This window comes from Dermacentor albipictus, chromosome 1 (genome assembly GCF_038994185.2).
Source record: "Dermacentor albipictus isolate Rhodes 1998 colony chromosome 1, USDA_Dalb.pri_finalv2, whole genome shotgun sequence".
Lineage (NCBI taxonomy): Eukaryota > Metazoa > Arthropoda > Arachnida > Ixodida > Ixodidae > Dermacentor > Dermacentor albipictus.
In genome coordinates, this window is record NC_091821.1 from 260,873,094 (window position 1) to 260,893,178 (window position 20,085).

Genomic DNA, 20,085 nt, shown 5'->3' on the forward strand with positions numbered 1-20,085 from the left:
AAAGAAGACAGGAACACGGGGACGTCGTGACCTCTGAGACAGGATCGACTCGCGGAAGACGGAAGTATAACTCTGGCGGACAAGAGGCTATCAAAATTTGACACTCCTTAAGAGCAGGGAATCTGCCGTAAAATAAAAGCGGAAAATGGAGTGCACCCTCGTATGACAGAAGAGGAATCTGCCCTCTCTTCAACGAAGAAAGGAGCCGAATAACGTGCGCGTTCTTTACAACCTATACGCCCAGAGTCGTGAAATATTGTTTTTGGAGCTGACACGCATCGCTGTCGATGGCGCCCATACTTTTAAAAAAGGCATATTCGTTTGTAAGGACCTATTTTGAAGGTTGCTTCAAGGCTGCCGTAGGCGCATGTTAGCTCTGGCAAGTTTGCGCGCTTAGAAAAGCGCATTTAGCGAATAACGGATAGAACGCAGCGTGCCGCGCGACTATCGCTCGCAAATATTTATTTATGCTTCTTTTCTTTCAAGCGAAATGGGAGAGGGGAGGAGGGAGGGGAAAGCAGGTTACATTTGTGCGCCTGCGCGCAAGGAGCTACTAGGATGGACAGAACAGCCACTCGTTTCCTTAAACAGGAAACAATCTGATTCCAGCTCCGTCCTTTCTTCAATGTGCATAGTCTGCTGGAGACTGTGCGTTTGTGTAAGAAGTATACAGGTTTTCCCACATAACTTGAGCCAAAGTTTTAAAAATGAAATGCACTCCGGACGCGAGCTGAAACGAATTCATAATGTTGGCACTGGCCTAGAGTTACTCAGGCTATTTTTTCCCCCTTAACAAACGGATTAGTTATGTTTAAATAATCAACTTTTTAAATATTGGCTGCAGACCCCAAGTGTGATAGACAAAGGAGTAGAGCACCTTGAGAAACCTCTCACTAAATTGTTGCCAACACGATATATCTCACGTGGTCCTTTCTTCCGCGTTCCAAAAGAAGCCCGCGAAATATGAAAAAAATACCACGTGACGGGGCTATTGTGCACTGTTACTGTGCTCTCAAGCGTGCAATGGATGAATAAGGTCGGCTGCAGCGAGACTAGCCTGCGACAGGGCGTGATGTCTGGTGTAGGTATCTGGGCATGCGGCTTTTATATGATCTTGACGGCGCAAATGTGTGCTGCTGGCCGAGTGGTGCCGAAGCGATAAAGCGTCTACGGAGACGAAAGAGAACACGAACGTGGGTTTATTTTTTTATGCTTGAAATGGGCAAGAGCTGGCAGCCTGCCGACGGATTGTAGTGGGGTTGCGTGGGGAGGCATGATGTTTCAGTGACCTTCAATGCAAAAAGCGCCCCTTGATTATACTGCGTGTTTGAAGAAGTCACCATCTCTTGCAATACACATTTGGCATCTCATGGGCACATTTTCGGAGGCGTTCTTCATCATGCTATCAGGGAGGGAGTTGCAGACTTGTCTTATTTTTTTCTTTAAGGTTTTCTGATGTTCTGGTGTACGGTATACTTGATCCTTGGCGTAGCCCCAGAGAAAGAAATCGAGGGGAGATAAATCTGGCGACCGTGCCGGCCAAGCAATGGACCCATGTCGTCCAATCCACTGCTGCGGGAATACTTCATGCAGCCATTTGCAAGCTTTGCTGCTGCCGTGCGTGGGAGCATCATCATGCTGATACCAAATATCCTTGATCCTAGCCAATGGAACTTCGCAAAGAAAATACTCAAGTGCCCCATCAAGGATGCCGTTGACGTATCCTTCGCCTGTAAGCCTGTTATCAAAAAACACGGGGCCAACGATAGCGCCACCTTAAATTCCACACCACACATTAACCGACCACTGATATTGGTAATGTGTCTTCAAATTCCAGTGAGGGTTTTCGTCGCTGCAATAGTGACCGTTGTGAATGTTCACTTGGGCATTTCGTTAGAAGGTAGCTTCATTGGTCCGCAGTATTTTGTTGACAAAGCCTGGGTCCTCTTCCGTCTTAATTATAATCCAGTTTGCAAAGTCCTTTCGATTTTCGAAATCGCGGAGCTCCAACATCTGGTGCAGCTGTACGGGGTACGGATGAAGTTGCCTCTTCTTAAGTACTATCCACACTGAATACTTTGACACTCCAGGGTCGCTATTTTGTAGCGATTCCTTATGCCTTATTCTATGCTATTCTTATCATCCACCACACACGGCCGCCTGATCGCGTTGATAATGTGGGCAGACCGTCGCTCTGACCAGTGGCCAAGCGTGAAAAGCCTGAAAAAGCATAGAATCGGAAAAGGCATCGTTACAAAATATCAGCCCAGCTTCAGCACCCACACTATGTATACGAACACTTGCATGTAAGTCTAAAGAAAACTTTGACAGAATATCTGTCTCCACGTCCTCGCCCAGGATTGAAGATTTATGTCGTTTCTTCGTAAAACTCCCAGTCTGTCTCAACGTTTTATATGCACGCACAATCATCGTTGAGCTCGGACGCGTACCTGGATGCCAGCATTGAAATAGCTCGACTGCGCACCTTCTATGCCCACTTGACGCACCTAGAGCCAAAACCATAGCCGCTCTTTCCTCATTGGAGCAAGCCATATCTGCTGCTCAACGTTGGTCACAGCCAAATAGCGTTGCTGTAGAGAACACGCAGTGATACGGGTGCCTGGGGAGCACTGGATACATCGCAGTTCACTGGGATTCGTTCAAACGAGGTACATAAGGTATGATCTACATCTGGTAAACTGGAACAGCCCGCGGGCCCGCTCTCTCACACTCTTACACTCTAAAAACAGTTGCACCCTTTGGGGTGTGCATTTGCCACACAACAATAATCGTCATCTCTCGTGCCCGCATTTCCTATCTTTAACGCTGCGATCCCGGTACTTCCAAGTCATGAACGGCATGTCCGTTATCAGCGTGATTGAGGGTTGTCGACAGAAAAGTAGCGACCGCAGCGTTTTCAAGGAAGGAAACGCAAGCAAGACAAATGACGATTATTGTTGGGGAAATATGCACCCCAAAGGGTGTAAATTTGATTAATAGTGCAGGGATTGACGCGCCGGTCACGGTGCACAAGTGTGAAGCCAGACACGGCCACCCGATACTGCGACTACGAAGCGATGCGCACGTGCGGAGTGCGAGATAAAAAAAAAAAAACGTCTGGTAGACGGTAAGTGTGAGAAGGAGAGCAGACGGGGCCAGTGCGAAAAGAGTCATCGTATGAAGAAGACATACGTAATCTTTCTTAAATATAACCGCGGTTTTTTTTAGCATTAATTAGTTTTGTCCCCGTGTGATTTATCCGCCGCTTTTTAAGCCATAAGGTTTAAAGTTGTAGCCTCATCGTTCAATTCGAGAACTCCTACAAGGTAATTTGTGTACAAAGGCAGAATTGTAGCAGCCGTTATCGCCTTCCATTGTTTCCACGCGCTTCGCCCTTTCCTTCTTTCAAGCGGAATGAAAATACTGCTTTCGTCTTTTCTTTTTCGTGGCCTTAGACGCTTTATCGCTTCGGCAACGCTCGGCCAACAGCAGCTTTTGCACAGTCATGCGATAAGAGTCGCATGCCGAGATACCTACACCAGGCGTAACGCCCTGTCGTGCGCCAGTCTCGCTGCAGCCGACCTTGTTCATCCATCGCACGCTTGAGAGCAGCACAATAACAATGCGCAAGCGCCCCGTCATGTGGTATTTTTTTTTCATATTTCGCGAGCTTTCCTTGTAACGCAAAAAAAAAAAGAACCACGTGAGATATATCGTGTTGGAAACTATTTATTGAGAGGTTTTTCAAGGTGCTGTACAACGTTGCGTATCACACTTGGGGTCTGCAGCCAATGCTTAAAAAGTTTATTAATTAAACATAACAAATCCGTTAGTTAAGGGGAAAATAAAAAAAATAGCCTGAGCAACTCTAGGCCAGTGCCAACATTATGCATTCGGTTGAACCCGCGTCCGGAGTGCCTTTCATTTTTAAAACTTTGGCGGAAGTTATGTACGACAACCTGTGTATGTTTTTATCAAGGACGCAAAAGTAAGCGAGTGCTGTGTATTAGTTACAGGAAGGTTTGCTCGTCGCTTTGCTTTTGTTATGCGGTAATTGTGGCAAATAATAACCGCCAGCATATTGCAAGGGTCCCGAAACATACCTGCCTTCGTGCATTGCCAATCTTGAAGAAAACCCAGTACTTCAAGTGCAACAGGACTCACGCCTGTTGGCATCTGTTTTCGCTGACCGGAGACTACTCCTGGGCTTATCGGCTTCATCGAGGGGGCGCATTCCTGTGTGCCGCATTCACTTTGGCAGCAGCAGCGGCGGCGTACAGACGCGTCATAACCAACTTGATCTACCTTTCGCAGGTTGGTGGTAATTCCGTTCCTATTTGCGGAAATATTACGCCGCGCCGTCGCTGTTGCTGCAACGAGTGCAACGAGCCTATTGCCTGCTTGTTTGCCTAATTTGTGTTCGCGGGGACATTCGCGGTCCGCTGAGGCTCTCTCTTCTTTAAATTATGGCAAACACTGGTACTCTCGGGGACGCTCTCACGGCATTTGGCGAAAAACAACCGAATAGCACAAAAGAGATTGTGAAAGTGTTAACCGACGTACTAGCGAAGCTTGACAATTTCGCAACTGAAGTGAAGAATGAAATTGCAGCCGTGCGAACATCAAACACTGATATCCATTCTGAACAATAGGGAATACGAGGGGCCATGGGTTTCATGAATGAGAGTTTTGAGCTGTTCAAGAAGGATGTCGTAGAGCTCCGTCGCGACGTGACCGAAGTCAAAACACAGAATTCTCAATGCCAGTACGAAATTAAGCAGATGCTGAAGGCACTAATGGAAGCTAAGAAAAATATTATCGAGCTAAAGCAATATAGTAGGAGCCAGAACGTAGAAATAAAAGGCATACCAATGGTGCCTGATGAGAATCTGCGTAAGTCAGTGGAAAAAATAGCAACATTTGTGGGTGTCGATGTCTCCGAAGACGACATCGACGTTGTACACCACGTCCATTGAAAGGACAAGGAAAGACCGAATGTTGTGTTGCGGTTTTCCACTCGTGCTGTGCGGGATAAGTTCTTTTCTGCAGCTAGAAAGGCAAGGCTTACCACAAGAGTTCTTGGCTTCGAAGAAAGCAATCCGGTTTATGTTAATGAGCATCTCTGTATTGAGATCAAAGTACTGTTGTGCAAAGCGCGTTAACTGCGTGCGCCTAAAGAAAAAATGGAAGCTTGCCTGGGTTTGGCAAGGAAAGATCCTCATGAGGAAGACAGAAACCCCAACTGTGCTGAGAATTGAGAGTCACCTGGCTCAATCCGTATAGTTTTCTTTCTGTTCATATCTTCTTCTTGTCCTTCTGTTTCACCATGGCTTTCAGTTTGGATCAAGTTGATCAATTAATAAAACACCACGATGTCTTCTCAGTTTTTCATTGCACTGTGCGCAGTATCCAAAAAAAAATCTTAACTTATTGAAGGCGCACTTATCCCAGCACACTTTTCTTTTCGACTTGATCGCTATTACGGAAACCTGGCTCAAGGATAAAGTATCGCCATTTATTCCAGGTTACAAACTTTCTTCTCTGCCAAGGGTTTCAAGGGCAGAAGGAGGTGGTGTTGCCTTCTTTATAAAAAAAAGTATTGCTTCTGAAGTTCTCCCTGTCCTTACTATCAGTGACCCTACAATTGAGGCACTTTTTATAAAGATTGAGTGGGGTATAACAGTCCGTGTGGTGTAACGGCCTCCCGGTTCTGCTGTTTCAGTTTTTATTGAGAAACTTGAATCAATTATAGAAATCTTAACCTATACAAAAAGTAACCGTGTTTTAATTGTAGGAGACTTTAATATAGATGTTTCTGGAGAAACTAACAATTACACGTTACTTCTACGGTCATATGACATATGCAATCTTATAACAGAGCCAACGCGTATCTAAGGCAGTTCTAGCACTTTAATAAACCATGCGCTTACGAACATCATATGTAATAGATGGGTCGGAACTTACCTGGATCCAATAGCCGATCACATACCCATATTTGTTGCGGTAGAAATCCAAGGAAAAATATCTGCGAACATATCTGGTCATGAACCGCAGAAAAAAGATTGACTATAGATTAGTTCTCGAGAACTTGCAGCAAGTAAGGAAGGAAGGAAAAAGTGGAAAAGGAAGGCAGGGAGGTTAACCAGTTTAGCTTAACCGGTTTGCTACCCTACACATGGGAGCGGGATGGGGGGGGGGGGATGAAAGGTGGGGAGAAGAGATACCGACATAAACAAAGAATATACAAACGTCTTTACAGTTGTCCAGAGTGCCGTCTTGCAGAGCGCCACACACAAGTCCTCGGGTCGATATGTTGCACCTATATGCCCATGGACGACTCACGACATCCTACGCATACTGAAGGAGAAAGAAAAATGTCATGAGAAGTGGAAACGTGCTAAAACCAATCATTATTATCTAAGCCAGTTTAAGCGTTTCAGGAGCTTGTCCGTGTCTCTACTGCGTAAAAAAAACAAGAATACTACTCTTCTCTTATTCTTATTGCTCAGGGCAACACAGGTAAAATTTTGAATATATTAACAGGTGCAGTAGGGCTTCGTTCAGAGCAGCGTATATTGCCTGATGTACTTGACCAGAAAACAGTTGATGAATTTATCGAGTATTTTGTAAATATAGGACCGCAACTAGCAAACCAACTTCCTCAAGTCACCGAATGTACACAGTCTATCCAATCAGTGGTGAATACTGTGGCAGTTGATGATATCACAGTGGATGAAATAATAGCAGTTGTTAATGGACTAAGAACTAAGGCAGCTGCGCTTGACCAAATACATTTTAAGCTAATTAAGGACAACATTGACATATTAGCGGATCCCCTCGCTCACATATTTAATCACTACCTTGATTCCGAAATATATCCTTCAGAATATAAAATAGCAAAAGTAATTCCGATTTATAAGAACGGAGAAAAGTTATAATTCATCAAGTTATCGGCCGATTTCAGTTAATAGCGTTATCAACACAGTTATTGAAAATATACTCTCTGTGCACATAAACAAATTCATATCCAAATAAAATATACTGAGCCCCGACCAACACGGTTTCAGACCTCAGAAATCCACTTCTTCCGCTGTTTTCATCCTGACGCACCTGCTGAATACGACTCTCCAGCAGAATAAAATTGCGGTCGTTGTCTATCTCGACATTTGTATTTTGTAAAATATGTTGTAAATAAAGATTGAATGAATGAATGAATGAATGAATGAATGAATGAATGAATGAATGAATGAATGAATGAATGAATGAATGAATGAATGAATGAATGCTTCCTGAATCACTGGGTTTAAGTCTAACTAAGGCTGGAGAGAAAGAACCTTTATTAAGTTCTTTCCATTACTTGCTTACAACAGCAGCAATTATTACTAAAGCGTTTGCATTCTTAGCTTGCTTCCCGCGCTTTCCGCGGGCGATGTATGTATTTACCTATATTTGTATCTATATATGTTTGCTTGTATCTATCCATTTTCCCGCCTACCTGGATCACTGGGTAGAATATGGTCGAATGAATAACGCATTGTGCTGCTGTGCTGAGGTAACAGGGATCGAAACCAACCATCGGACCAACTTGGATCACCGAGTAGATGGCAATGTGCACACGCCTGCCCTTCTTGAACGGACCGCTTTCATGCCGACACGGGTCACTGTAGATGAGGGACTGCATAGGTGCCGATCTTCGAAGAAACTTTTTGACGCCGTCTTGGAGCACTGGGCACGTGCCACTCGGTCTGCGCTGGCCTCCAGTGAACATCTGGTCATGTGCCAGCAGGTGCGAGCCGCTCTTCAACGAACGTCTTTGACGCCAACTTGGGCGTGGGCCACTGGCAATGTGCCGCTCTACAATGGCGAAAAAGGTGCCTTAACTTTCTCCGATGCTGAACGGAATCGAACCCACGTTACAAGGGTGGCTCAAGGACAGCAACCCGACGCATTAGCTGGGTATGTGCCGCCTTTCACGCCAACGCTTTAGCGAGCTGGGTCACGAATGCACTGGGTGTGTACCACTCTCCGATGAATCTCTCACCATATTGAGTTGCTCAGTATTGGCCACTGAGTATGCGACAAGCGAGGGAGCAGTTATCAGCTAAGCAGACACCTGTGCGCCACGCTTCTCGTCTCGGAGGCCACGCGCGGACTTCTCGGCAGTGCCACCGGATGGCACAGCGTGTCCAGAAAAAAAGCGCGATAGAGGAGACCGGGTGCCGCATGACGCGTTTCTTAGCGTTCGCACGCGCCGGCGCGCCGTGCATTTCGGAGGCCACGCGTAGGCTTCGTGGCGGTGGTGCTGGGTGGGGCAGCGTGTTCTTAGCGAAGCGCGAAAGAGGGCTCCCGCTGCAGTACGCACCTCATGCGTAGCTCGTTTAGACTCTGGCAATACATTGTGTCGCTATATTGATCAGTGAATGCATTACCGTCCGCAGTAACCTTGAGATAGCTTCTGCCGCAAGTTTTATTATTATTATTATTATTATTATTATTATTATTATTATTATTATTATTATTATTATTATTATTATATTTGAAGCGTAGCTGCGAGGACCACCTAGCCTACTAATAAGGTTTTGCTACATGTTTTGCAGTCTTGCATTTTTGCCTATATCTCATTTATCTCTTCTCTGTTCAATAAAACCTATATCTGTATTGCAGAGTTACTCTAACGTGACGACTCGGGCTCCTTCAATCTCTTCCTTGCTTCTCTGCGAATGGGAGGTCCAATGCTCAGCCCAGGCTGCCATAAGACGCCGCAGCAAAGACTAACGCTGCTCTGTGGCCGAAAACGACGCACCTCCGATGATGGTACCTCCAAAAACCATACTGCGTTCCCGCTTTGTACCGACACGCAAAAGCTCCTAAGCTTCACATGAAAAGACGTCCAAACCCGCGCTGGCTGTGATATCTATTTTTTGCCGTCTCTTATAAAGTTCTTATATACTGCACACAATAAATCGACTTCCACGGCGGGGTGCTACAGTCTAAGTGATGCACTGTGGTGCTGTTTTTACCCATGGTGTATACATAAAACGCGATCTCTGCACCACAGTGGCTGCAATTGTGATTGGTAAATACGGGGCAGGACAGCTACGATGCGCATGTCAAGACATATTTGTATTCTTAACGACGCACTTGCGCTCTTTGATGTCCGCGTTTGAGCAAGCGGACCAAGCGGCAATATTCGTCGCAAGTAGATTTACGTTGTGCGTAACAATGCGGAAGTGTAAGTTTCTTTTAGGTTGTCAGTTTCAAATTTCAACGCAGCGCACACTCCTTTGTTACGCACTGAAAAAAATGTGTTTTGCGGAGGGCGCACGGCGTAGGCGAACGCACAGTAGAGGCTCCCGTGGTGCAGTCTCTGTTCGAAGCATTTGCGCGGGCGCCTACCGCGGATCTATGCGAAAGAAAGAGTCGATGCGCGCTCGATATTTAGAACAGATGCGCCTGTATACGGCCGTTCTTGGCGGCCGAGCGGTGCGGTGCCACCTATACAATCCGCAGTCCAAAGTTGCGGCCAAAGTGGGCCGTAAATTTCCGCTACAACCGATAGAACAACGCCGACCGACGAGGAGATGCAGCCAACGCAATAAGCTCTAAACTTTGCCCCTCGCAAATGCAAGGGCGCGCATTCCGCGCAACGCAGCGACTGAAATCAGGCACTTGGCATTCACAGCGTGCAGACACCAGCAGAAGCCGTTATTATGTGCGCCGCGCGCTCTCTCTCTCTATGGTCGCTGGCGCGCTCGTTCATCAGCGGTGCCATAAAGGACCACAGTGCACGCCGTGCAGTGCACTACGGCCGCACCGTGAACGCGTTTTGGCGCAGGATAAAATGCATCTGATGAAAGCAGCTGTCATTATTTTCCGCCCACATTTCGAGAGGAACAACGCCGGCCTCCTTATTAATGTTATTTCTAGACGGCCCATTCTTGCGGTGCCCCATATCCATGTCCTATGTTGTTGGTGAAGTATAGTGTACTCTTCTTTAACGCGCCATCCGGAACCCCTATAGCTACAGGACGTCAATATGCAATTCCAGGTTGCGGGCTTTTATGGGGTGGCACTGCGAGAATAATGTTGGATAGTCGCGCGGGGGAGCGGTGGGTACTCCGTTGCTGTCGAACTGGATCAATCCAGAATTCAGCTGCAATGGAAAGACCCCCAACGAATAACTAAAACCGACACCACATGAGCTTTCAGTAACCCGCAAGCATTCGTCAGAGCACTTTTTGCACCCGCCGTGGTTGCTCAGTGGTGGTGTTGGGCTGCTGAGCACGAGGTCGCGGGATCGAATTCCGGCCACGGCGGCCGCATTCCGATGGGGGCGAAATGCGAAAACACCCGTGTACTTAGATTTAGGTGCACGTTAAAGAACCCCTGGTGGTCGAAATTTCCGGAGTCCTCCACTACGGCGTGCCTCATAATCAGAAAGTGGTTTTGGCACATAAAACCCCATAATTTAATTTTTTGTAGCACTTTTTGCGCGTCACTGGTCAGGTCATGTCATTGTAACACTCGCGGCAGGTCAAAAAACTTTTCAGGTCATGTGGTTCAAACAAGCTGCGAGACCTTGTTCTATGACGCACCATTGCGGCAGCAAAAAAGCCTCTATAATGTTGCGCACCGCAATAAATTCTCCGCGTTACTGTCGCCAAATCCCTTCTATGAGGCCCGGGCTCCCGGTCTCATTATTCGAATTTTATCAGCAAGCATTAACCGCTAAAGCTCGATCGATGCAGGTTGCGAGAACCGTAAGAGGGTCAGCGGCACAGAATTCGCATCAAAATTCGCGTTACTTGGCATTGTTTCCGGTATAATGTCAAGTACTAAAAGTGCAACGCTGCAGAATACAACGTGAGTTGCATTAATCGTTGACGGGAAAGATCCCTCGCTGGGTACGACACGCGTATGCTCGGCACCATTGTTTCTTGGTCATAGCTTAACGTAAGAACGTTTAACTAGTAAAACCAAGAGACAAAGCAGGCTCATCTAGCCGTTCACCCTGCGCAAGAGATAACCATTGTAATCGCGGCGTGGATTCGGATTTACAATGTAGCGAATACAGCACAGTACACAATGACAACATTGCAATGGCGCCTCTGTTAACAACTGCACTGAAAGGCGCCCCGTATTTCTAACTGCTTAAACTCTGCAGCAGCACTTCGTCATTGTGTCTCAGGTCAGCGGCACAAGCGCCTCCCCGTTCAATGCACTTCACGTAACAAAATAATAACAATAATTCTTTTTTTTAACCTTGGATAGTTACTTGTGGCCTGCTGGTTTTCGGTGGTGCGAACGCGTGCGGTACAACTTGAAAGGAGCCTTAAACTGTACAGAAGTCTCTGTGTAAGCTAGTCGCGAAATAACCCGACCATAAAGCTGCGTTGATGGAGGAGGGTTTCCTTTAAGATACGCCGTCTTCATCATCAAGCCCTCGAACGCCCTGAAGGAAGGCCACGCGCCGCTGAGCGGGGGACAAGAATCCCTTTACGCTCCGACTTCGCCGCACGCATTCAGTCCTGCGTCTTTTGAACGACATATATGGCTGCTGGGCTTGAGTTGATGAAGCTATAGTTTTTTATGACGCTAGTTTGATTTAACGAAGACTGGTAATCGAAGTTACGTTAACAAACTACTTGCTACATTTTGATTCTCAGGCTTTGTCCGAGTGGTTTGCTGTTTCTCTAGACACACACATATCGTGTTTAAGAAATGGATGCCGCCAAAATCATAACAATGTGTTTTTGTCCCAAAATACAGACTGCACATACTGAAATGTGAATGTCAATTCTGCGCAAATTTTTGCTATGTGACACATGTCTGCGCATCTTAAAAAAATAATCGTTGAAGCAGTTTGCTTTTTTCACAATCGTCGCTTATAGTTACGTTCTCTATATAGCATTAAGGGTGGTATCGCAATTTCATCTTTGCTGTTTGTTTTTACCAGTTTTCATAACTGTCTAGGGCTTTCTTAAAATTAAATTATGGCGTTTTACGTGCCAAACCCACTTTCTGATTATGAGGCACACCGTAGTGGAGGACTCCGGAAATTTCGACCACCTGGGATTCTTAATGCGCATCTAAATCTAAGTACACAGGTGTTTTCGCATTTCACCCCCATGGAAATGCGGCCGCCGTGGCCGGAATTCGATCCCGCGACCTCGTGGTCAGCAGCCCAACACCATAGCCACTGAGCAACCACGGCGGGTTTAGGGCTTTCTTTGATACGTGACTCTAAGGTTTTAAAAAATCACCGCTCGAGCACTCCGTGCAGATGGTTAACCACCGAAGCTGAAACATGCGGTCCCGGTGTTTATTACTGGGTTAATGCCGATGATTCATTAAACGATGGCTTGGTAGGCTGCCGGATCCTCGGTACGCAGTTGCTGCTTGCGCTCGGCTGCACGAGCCTGTTCTTGTGCCCAAACTGCAATATAGGCGCGGCGTAGACGAGCTCGTTCCCGGTTCTGCTCGTGACGTGGCTGATGGAAAGCTGCCTGCTCCTCATGAGTATACGTATGACGCGTGGCCTACCCATTTCGGAGCCGCAGAGAAACTGCTGCGCGCGCGCTAGGCTGCGACGGAAAGCAACGACGTCACTACTGGCGCAGCCAATCACGCGCCTCTCTTTCTCTCTTCTTTTTTGCGCATGCGCATGGGGTTGCGTCGGTGGAGTTTTCGGCGTGCACGCGACAGTCGGACGGACATACTAATCGGCTAGCATATACAGCTTCGCTGTATAAAAACACCAGGGCAACAACGTCCATGCCGCTCTCCCGTCGAGCGCAATAACGCGGGGCTGGGTTAGCAGCGGCTCATTCCAATAGAAGTGGCGTGTGAAGGCACCTGCGCGCCTAAATATGCATGCACGCCAATTAACCCGATTCAAAGCCGCTACGGAGCGCCAGCTACGACTTGTCTCCATATACTCTATAGGCGCGTCAATCACGAAAACTGGCGCAGCGACAGGACGTAGGAGGGACATTACTACCCGGTCGAACAAGAGTTGTTTTGTTTCGTACCCTGCGAAATATGCGATCGATAATGCCATACAAACAAAACAAAAATTAAACCGCATCTGTCGAAAAATAAAATAATGTTCACTTTGTTTAGTCTGTGAAGAATAGAAATAACATGTTTTAGTAAATTTCCTGGTGACTTGATGTAAGGTAAAACCCGGCACTCCTAATAACCTGTCTCCATGATCAAAAGCGGTAAGGTGATATTTCATTTCATTGTCGAACTTTTAATAATGCTTAATTGTTAGGCCAAGTTGGGCATCACAAGAAATCTTGATTTTTCGTATCACTCGCAAAAATACCAAAGCCTTCATTATTCAGTTAATTCGTTTTTGTAATATATATAATTTATTTGCATACTTTCCTGTCTTCTCGTCTAGATTACCTTTGTAAAGAGTCAGACAACGTTCCTTTTCCTTTTTTTTTTTGAGGGAGGGGGGGGGGGGGGGGGGGGGGGGAGAGGCCGTCATACCTTTTTCTACGTCCTGACCCGTTCTGTTGCCTTGTTTTCACTTTGTCAAAACAAATGCTTGAGTTTAAATTAAGTCCAGATCTCACCGCCATAGAAGCCATGGAATCCTTACGATGTCAGAGCACGTGCTATGCACGCATTCATTGTGAGGCGCATTAAACAGTTGGACACATAGGTGACAGTGGTGAGGGAACACAAAAGTTTCTCGTCTCCTTTCACGTCAACAAAAATGTGCCTTCAATATGTCAGCCTCGCGATGACCTAGAATTCCTTTGATATATTCATCTTCTCTCAGGTTTTAATTTATGGCAGTCTTTTGGTTAATATAGTGGCTATCACCGCGACTGCTCCTTCTTAAAACCGTGAGCTAACGCACGTTTTCGCGCATTTATTTTTTTATTACATCGCCGTTTCATCAATCGTGACTTTGGAAACATTCCACAATTTTGCGTATAAAGTTATTATTATATTCTGGGTCTGATTCTCTTCCCTACAAGGATCACATCAATGTGCTGGTTTGGCTTATATTGTGCTTACTGATAACGAAACGAACACGTTTTAAGCTGCCAAATACCCTTTGGCAGCCCCAACGCAATGAAGAGACAATGCTTAGCCATGCGAGAGACGATTTCACTATACATACGGGAGAGTTCCACGCAAAGACGCAATTGTCTGCCGCAACTCCCTTCGGTGCCCGTTTAAACCTCATCCATAAATTTGCCCCGGAATTTATGAACTGCGTGGGACATGTTACTCTCCCCAGATTGGCTCGCGTCGCCAATACTCCAACCGCGAGACAGAGTAGCTGCAATGCAGCACAAAGCAAAGGCGTGGCGCAGTGCGCCGACTTTTGCTTGGAGGCCTATATACGTTGCCCGGAGTCGTAATTTTCCTTCCCGAAAAACTTTCCGCAAGTTACGCCACTCACATCATTGCTGCGTGCCGTGAAAGACAGGAGGGGGATCACAAAGGAATTGACTACGAAAGCACTATTACGGCCTGGCTGCCCTCATTAAACGCTCATTAGAGTGACGTCCCTGTCAGGCGAGCGCGCGATGTAGGTCACGCCGTCCACCGACAGGCCCCGCGGGCCGTTCGTTGTCCGGCTGCCGCGCATCCTCCGCATCACAAGCGCGCGCTTTCCGTCGTCAGCGGCCTGCAGTGTGGCACGGCCTTCCGCATGTCCCGTCTTCTTGCGATGGTGTCGATAAGGGCCCTGCTCCAGTGCAGGATGGGCAGGATGGATGAAAGCGCGGGAAATATAGATTAGTCGAGCAGCTTTCTGCGCGCTCGCGTGATGCATTTGCAGGATGAGCCGCGGTGTCAAAAAAAAAAACATATGATCGTCTCATATCTCAAAGTTCCACGCGACTACAACGCACGAAAAAGTCCGTGTCGTGATATGCTGTGCGGAAGTGGAATCGGTGAATCACCTTCCGGCAGAAAAACCTAACCCATAAGACGTCTATACTATATGCCTATGTAAATACCAGGCTTCGATTGGCCATCGCCGCAATGACCTTGCTACTACACCGATATCTACACCATGTGTGGTGACACTCGAAGGCCAATGAGCAAACGCCCTTAGATGGGGGAAGTTTTTCTGCGCATGAGATTGCTGTCGAAGCAATGGGAAATATGGAACAATTCGCAGCGACAGCTTGCCGGGGAAGTCTGAGGGTGCGTAGTGTGGCCCAGTGCACAATGTTTTCCAGGCGCTCTTTCTCAGACTGTATTATCTTATCAATTATTTCATCAATTATTATTGAATCCAATGTGTGGAAAAACCTTCGCGCAAAATATTCCATAGAACAAAGCCGATACTAGGAATTATGGTGAAACAACTAAAACTGCTTCTGATTTCCGACTTAAAGAAAGGACATGTTTCAGAATTTCACTGTACATATGCGTTGTCTATCTAACGCTTTGTACGTCTACTAGTACACTGTAGTGCGCCAGATCGGGATCATTGCCAAACACTTTTTCAAAATAACCCTATTTGGCGAATGAAAAAAAAACGTTCATTACCCTACGTGGCCTTCTTCAAGACCCTACGTTTAACCAACGCAGCAACTTCTTGTTCAAATGAATCACAAAGTAAAACAGCCACTTCTGCATTATTCAAAATAACAGCAATGTTAATAATAAATACAAGGCTGTAAAAACAAACTAATGCGCTATTACGTGGGTAAAAAGTCAATCTTTTGTAGTAACGAAGCTTCTTGCAGCTTCCATCTCATGTACTCTTATCAAGCCGTGTTTTACAGTAAAGCTTCATGTGGCTAGCCGGTTAGCCGTCCGTCTGTCGCCTGTACGCCGAAAACTCCTCCGGCGCAACACCATGTGCATGCGCGAAAAAAGAAAAGTCAGATGGCACGTCCCCCCCTCCCTTCTCTCTCTCATTTTTATTTAAGTGGTGACATAACATTCACGTGATGTTTTTTTACGTTCATTCCGTTGCTTCTTAAATAAATCAAACGGGAAGGTGCGTGTGATTTCCAGAATCTTGATCGTAAACTGCGATACTAGATGTACTGTGTCTGCTGTTGGCATTTTGGAAAGGGGTTTGGGGGAGGGGAGTTAAGAAAGGGGAAAGGTAAAACGAAGAGGGTTGCTCCGAGCGGCCGCTGCTTCTTCGGTGAGATATTGTTTTCTGTTTTCTTCAAGAATCAGTGCTTTGTTCAGACTTCGCTGTTGTCCAGAGAGAACGGATATCCCGTGGGATACCTGTGTGCTGGAGATCGCGCACAGTATCGCGTGGTTTTGCTGCGCTACGCAGCGCATCTACGCCTGCCACGGCGGTGGGCAGCCAAGAACACCGGCACGAGCCATATCTCCGACACCGTGTTCCTAGGCGCATGAGTGCTGCAGAATCGGCGCCGCACTCGGAAGTGCCACAACGCGCACCTAATGTTATCAAGCCGGCGACGCTAGTTTTCAACGCTGCCCCACCCTCCAGCGCACCTTCAGCGAATATGGCTGAGACAAGCGAAAGTGAAGCCAAGAAACCACGGGTTGACGACGACAAGACATCTACCTATGAGCTAAGTTAAGATGAAGACATAGACTGCGATGAAACACCATTCTCCTTGGTAACGTATAAAAAGAAGCGGCCTGAGGGAATTCCAGTTGTTTTTCGACCCTCACAGGAAGGGCGAAACTTCTGGCAAGTGAATCCAAACCGCGCTGCGTCGCAAATTGTCTTCGCGGCAAAGGAAGAAGTACAGTCATTCCGCGTGAAGAGATGGAAGTTTCTCTGTCAACGTTACTTCAGTCTCATCTGCAAGACACCTCCTGTCGATGAGCGAAGTGGATGGTTTGGGAGTAAAACCATTCATTCCGGCATCTTATACCTATAATGTTGGCAAGATACGCCATGTGCCAGTTGAGTATACAGAAGAACAACTGGTTGACTTCCTGAAGGACTTTGGTGTGACATCTGCCCGTCGTCAGGCACGCTACAATCGCCAAGAAGACGGAGCGGTAGAACCACGCCCTCTGAGAATTGTCATTCTCCATTTCAGAGAAGACAAACCAATGCCGCAACGAGTGCATTTAGGTTTCACGAGTCATGCCGTAGAAGAATATCACGACCCTGCTCTGAGATGCTACAACTGCCAGAGATTCGGACATTTATCGAAGAACTGCCGCAGTCCACGTCACTGCAAGATATGCTCAGAAGATTACGACCATTCAGAGTGCAAGTCTGTGTGTCAGCCAAAGTGTGCCAACTGTGGCGGAAACCATCCAGCTTCCTTCTCCGGGTGCCCTCAGAGCAGAGCTGCCTCAAGGTTGCGCAGACATGAGTTGAAATACGGAAGGCTGCCTCCTCGTAATGCGCCCCCACCCAACCTTGATGCTGTAAGATGCGCGCCTCCAACTGCCAACAAAGAAAAAGAGCAATTGGTCAATATGAACTGTTCTGCAGCTCTAAAGCACTCAGGTTAACAGCGAGCGACACGATCCACCTCCAGAGAGCACTACTCATCTTGCCCAGGCTTCCAGTGAACTTCGCCGACCTTCTAAACAACGCCCTCTGCCATTGACACAGCAACCTCGCCTAACATCTGAGCGACTACCTCAACATTCGCCTCACCCACACCAGTCATCCCAGCGACCATCTCAGTCAGCTCTTCAGCGACCTGCTTCGAGCACACATGGAGCTTCGGCGTCGTTTGGTGATTACATGTCTTTACCCATGGCACAGATGATCCTGCCCATGCTATTCGCAGCTCTACGTGGAATTCTCAGTGCCATTCCACACGCAAACAATCTTCCAGAAGTAAAAGCACTGCTTTCTATGAAATCGTTGGTGCTTCCACAACCACCAACAGCTCAACGGCAGGCTTACGATGAATAATTGTTATAACAATATTTTCATATTTCAGTGGAATGCCAATAGCCTTCGAAATAAGTCAGCTGATTTTCGCAAACTACTATCTCAACACAACTTTCCTGTTTTATGTATACAGGAGGCAGGCGTACGAGATGACTTTCGTCTTTCGAACTATGTTATATATAAATCATCGCGCATTGCTGGAAGTAGCAGAGCGATGTTATGCGTGAGAAAATACCTGCCGTCCTATTTAATACAGTCGAGCGATTTAAATATACCGGAGTTCGTAGCATGCAAGATATCTTTTAGAAATACAAGCGTCACAGTGATCAGTTTTTATCTACAATGTTCTATCAAAATATCAGTAGAGAGCTTGGTGAATGTGTTTGGTATCGCAAACTCACATGTGCTGGTTTGTGGAGACTTCAACGCACATAACGTCATCTGGGGCAGTGAACATAATGATTCCATGTGGAAGCATTAAAGAGTCTGCCGCAGAAAAAAGTAATCTGATCGTGTTAAATGACAGCTCTCCGACGTTCTTGCGGGGGTTTCGTTACTCAAGCTGTATAGATGTTACGCTCTGCTCACAAGACCTTCTTGATGGCGTTAAATGGTCAACGGACATAGAAACACGCGGTAGTGACCATTTTCCGATCCTAGTAAAACATCGCCTCATACGGAGTGAGGGGACCCGACGCTACTCAAAATATACTAATTGGCAAAGTTTTCAGTACCATTTAAGTAACTCATTGGGTGAAAATCCGAACTTTCAAAGTGTTCCAAATATATTGTGTGAGTCTTACAAGATCTGCACAAAGCAAATCATTGTTCCAAATGAATACGCTGCAGTCGACGGCGAATATGAAGGCCTAAGAGCAATTAGAAGACGCGCAGAACGGGCTTACCGCCGCAGTGGAAAGCTGGATGACTACAAGATGGCACAGAAAGTTCAGTCAACTTCGCGCAGACGCTTACAAAAATTAGGTACGAGAAGATGGTAAGAATACTGCGCGTCGTTGTCTCCGTTTACTCCAGTTCCCAGAATATATGGTCCGTTGTCCGATCTTTAAGTGGTCCAGTTACCCAGAGCCATCCCTTCCGAGCCCTTGCCTTAGCTCGAAGCACTCCGGAAACATCTGTTGCTGACGAATTCTGTAAACTTATATCCAGACCAGGAATTCCGTTTACTTACCTACAATTTGCAAGTTCGACAACACTAGAACAGAAGGTTCGTGCGTCCTTTATTTCACAACATCCCCAACTTGACTGTGAGTTTAGTTTAAATGAATTGAAATGTGCTCTTTCGCCATGCCGTACAAAGACAACCGCAGGCCCAATGGTGCCACGTATATGATGTTAAAGAACCTAGGTCCAGTAGGAAGAATGACTCTTTTGGAGATATTTAATGATATCTGGATAAGAGAGACTCTTCCGGATTCATGGAAATTAGCTCGGGTAATTCCAGTGCTAAAACCAGGAAAGACTCCACTTTGTCTTGACTTCTACCGACCCGTCAGTCTCACAAGCTGTTTTTTCTAAACTAATGAAGAAGATGATAGACAGTCGACTGCAATGGTGGTGTGAACACACAAATGTGTTTTCAGACCACATGACCGGTTTTCGACAAAATCGCTGTACAATGAATGCAGTGTTGGACATTGCCACATGCGTCGAACATGAACGAATTTGCGGAAATATGACAGTAGCAGTATTCTTAGACAATCAAAGAGCATTCGACACTGTAAGTCACATACACGTCCTTGCTGGTATGTTAGAGCTTGGCCTACATGGTCGAACGCTGCGATGGGTATCAAATTTCTTGAAAGATAGAAAAATATTTATGGAAACAATTGAAGGAGAAAGTAATTATCACAGCATCACGCAAGGCGTTCCGCAGGGAAGTGTTCTCAGTCCGTTCTTATTCAACTGTGCCATGGCAGCCTTGCCACAAAAACTCCCGTCTGGTCTACAGTATTCTCTGTGCGCAGATGACATCTGCATATGGGCCTCTGGATCTAATATACAAGACATTCAAACAACGCTGCGAGAGGGTCCTGATAGTATCAACACCTTTTTAAGAGAAAGAGGAATGAGTCTTTCATACGCAAAGACAGCCGTACTTCCTTTCACTAGACGACAGTTGATTAATTTTCAACTTAGGCTTAATGGGCAAACTTTGATGTTTGTGAAAGAGCATAAATTTCTTGAAGTTATTCTTGACCGCCAGCTAACGTGGGCTTCACACA

At 46.4% G+C, this 20,085-nt stretch overlaps 1 long non-coding RNA gene across 1 annotated transcript in view; it reads left to right on the plus strand.

The window, feature by feature from the left end:
- The window catches only part of LOC135902922 (uncharacterized), a 197,290-nt gene extending 188,290 nt beyond the window's left edge, over window positions 1-9,000 (plus strand). Inside the window, exon 3 of the long non-coding RNA XR_010564646.1 lies at window positions 8,665-9,000. This is a non-coding gene — a long non-coding RNA (uncharacterized lncRNA). The remainder of the gene's footprint in view (window positions 1-8,664) is intronic.
- Window positions 9,001-20,085: the final 11,085 nt, after the last annotated feature.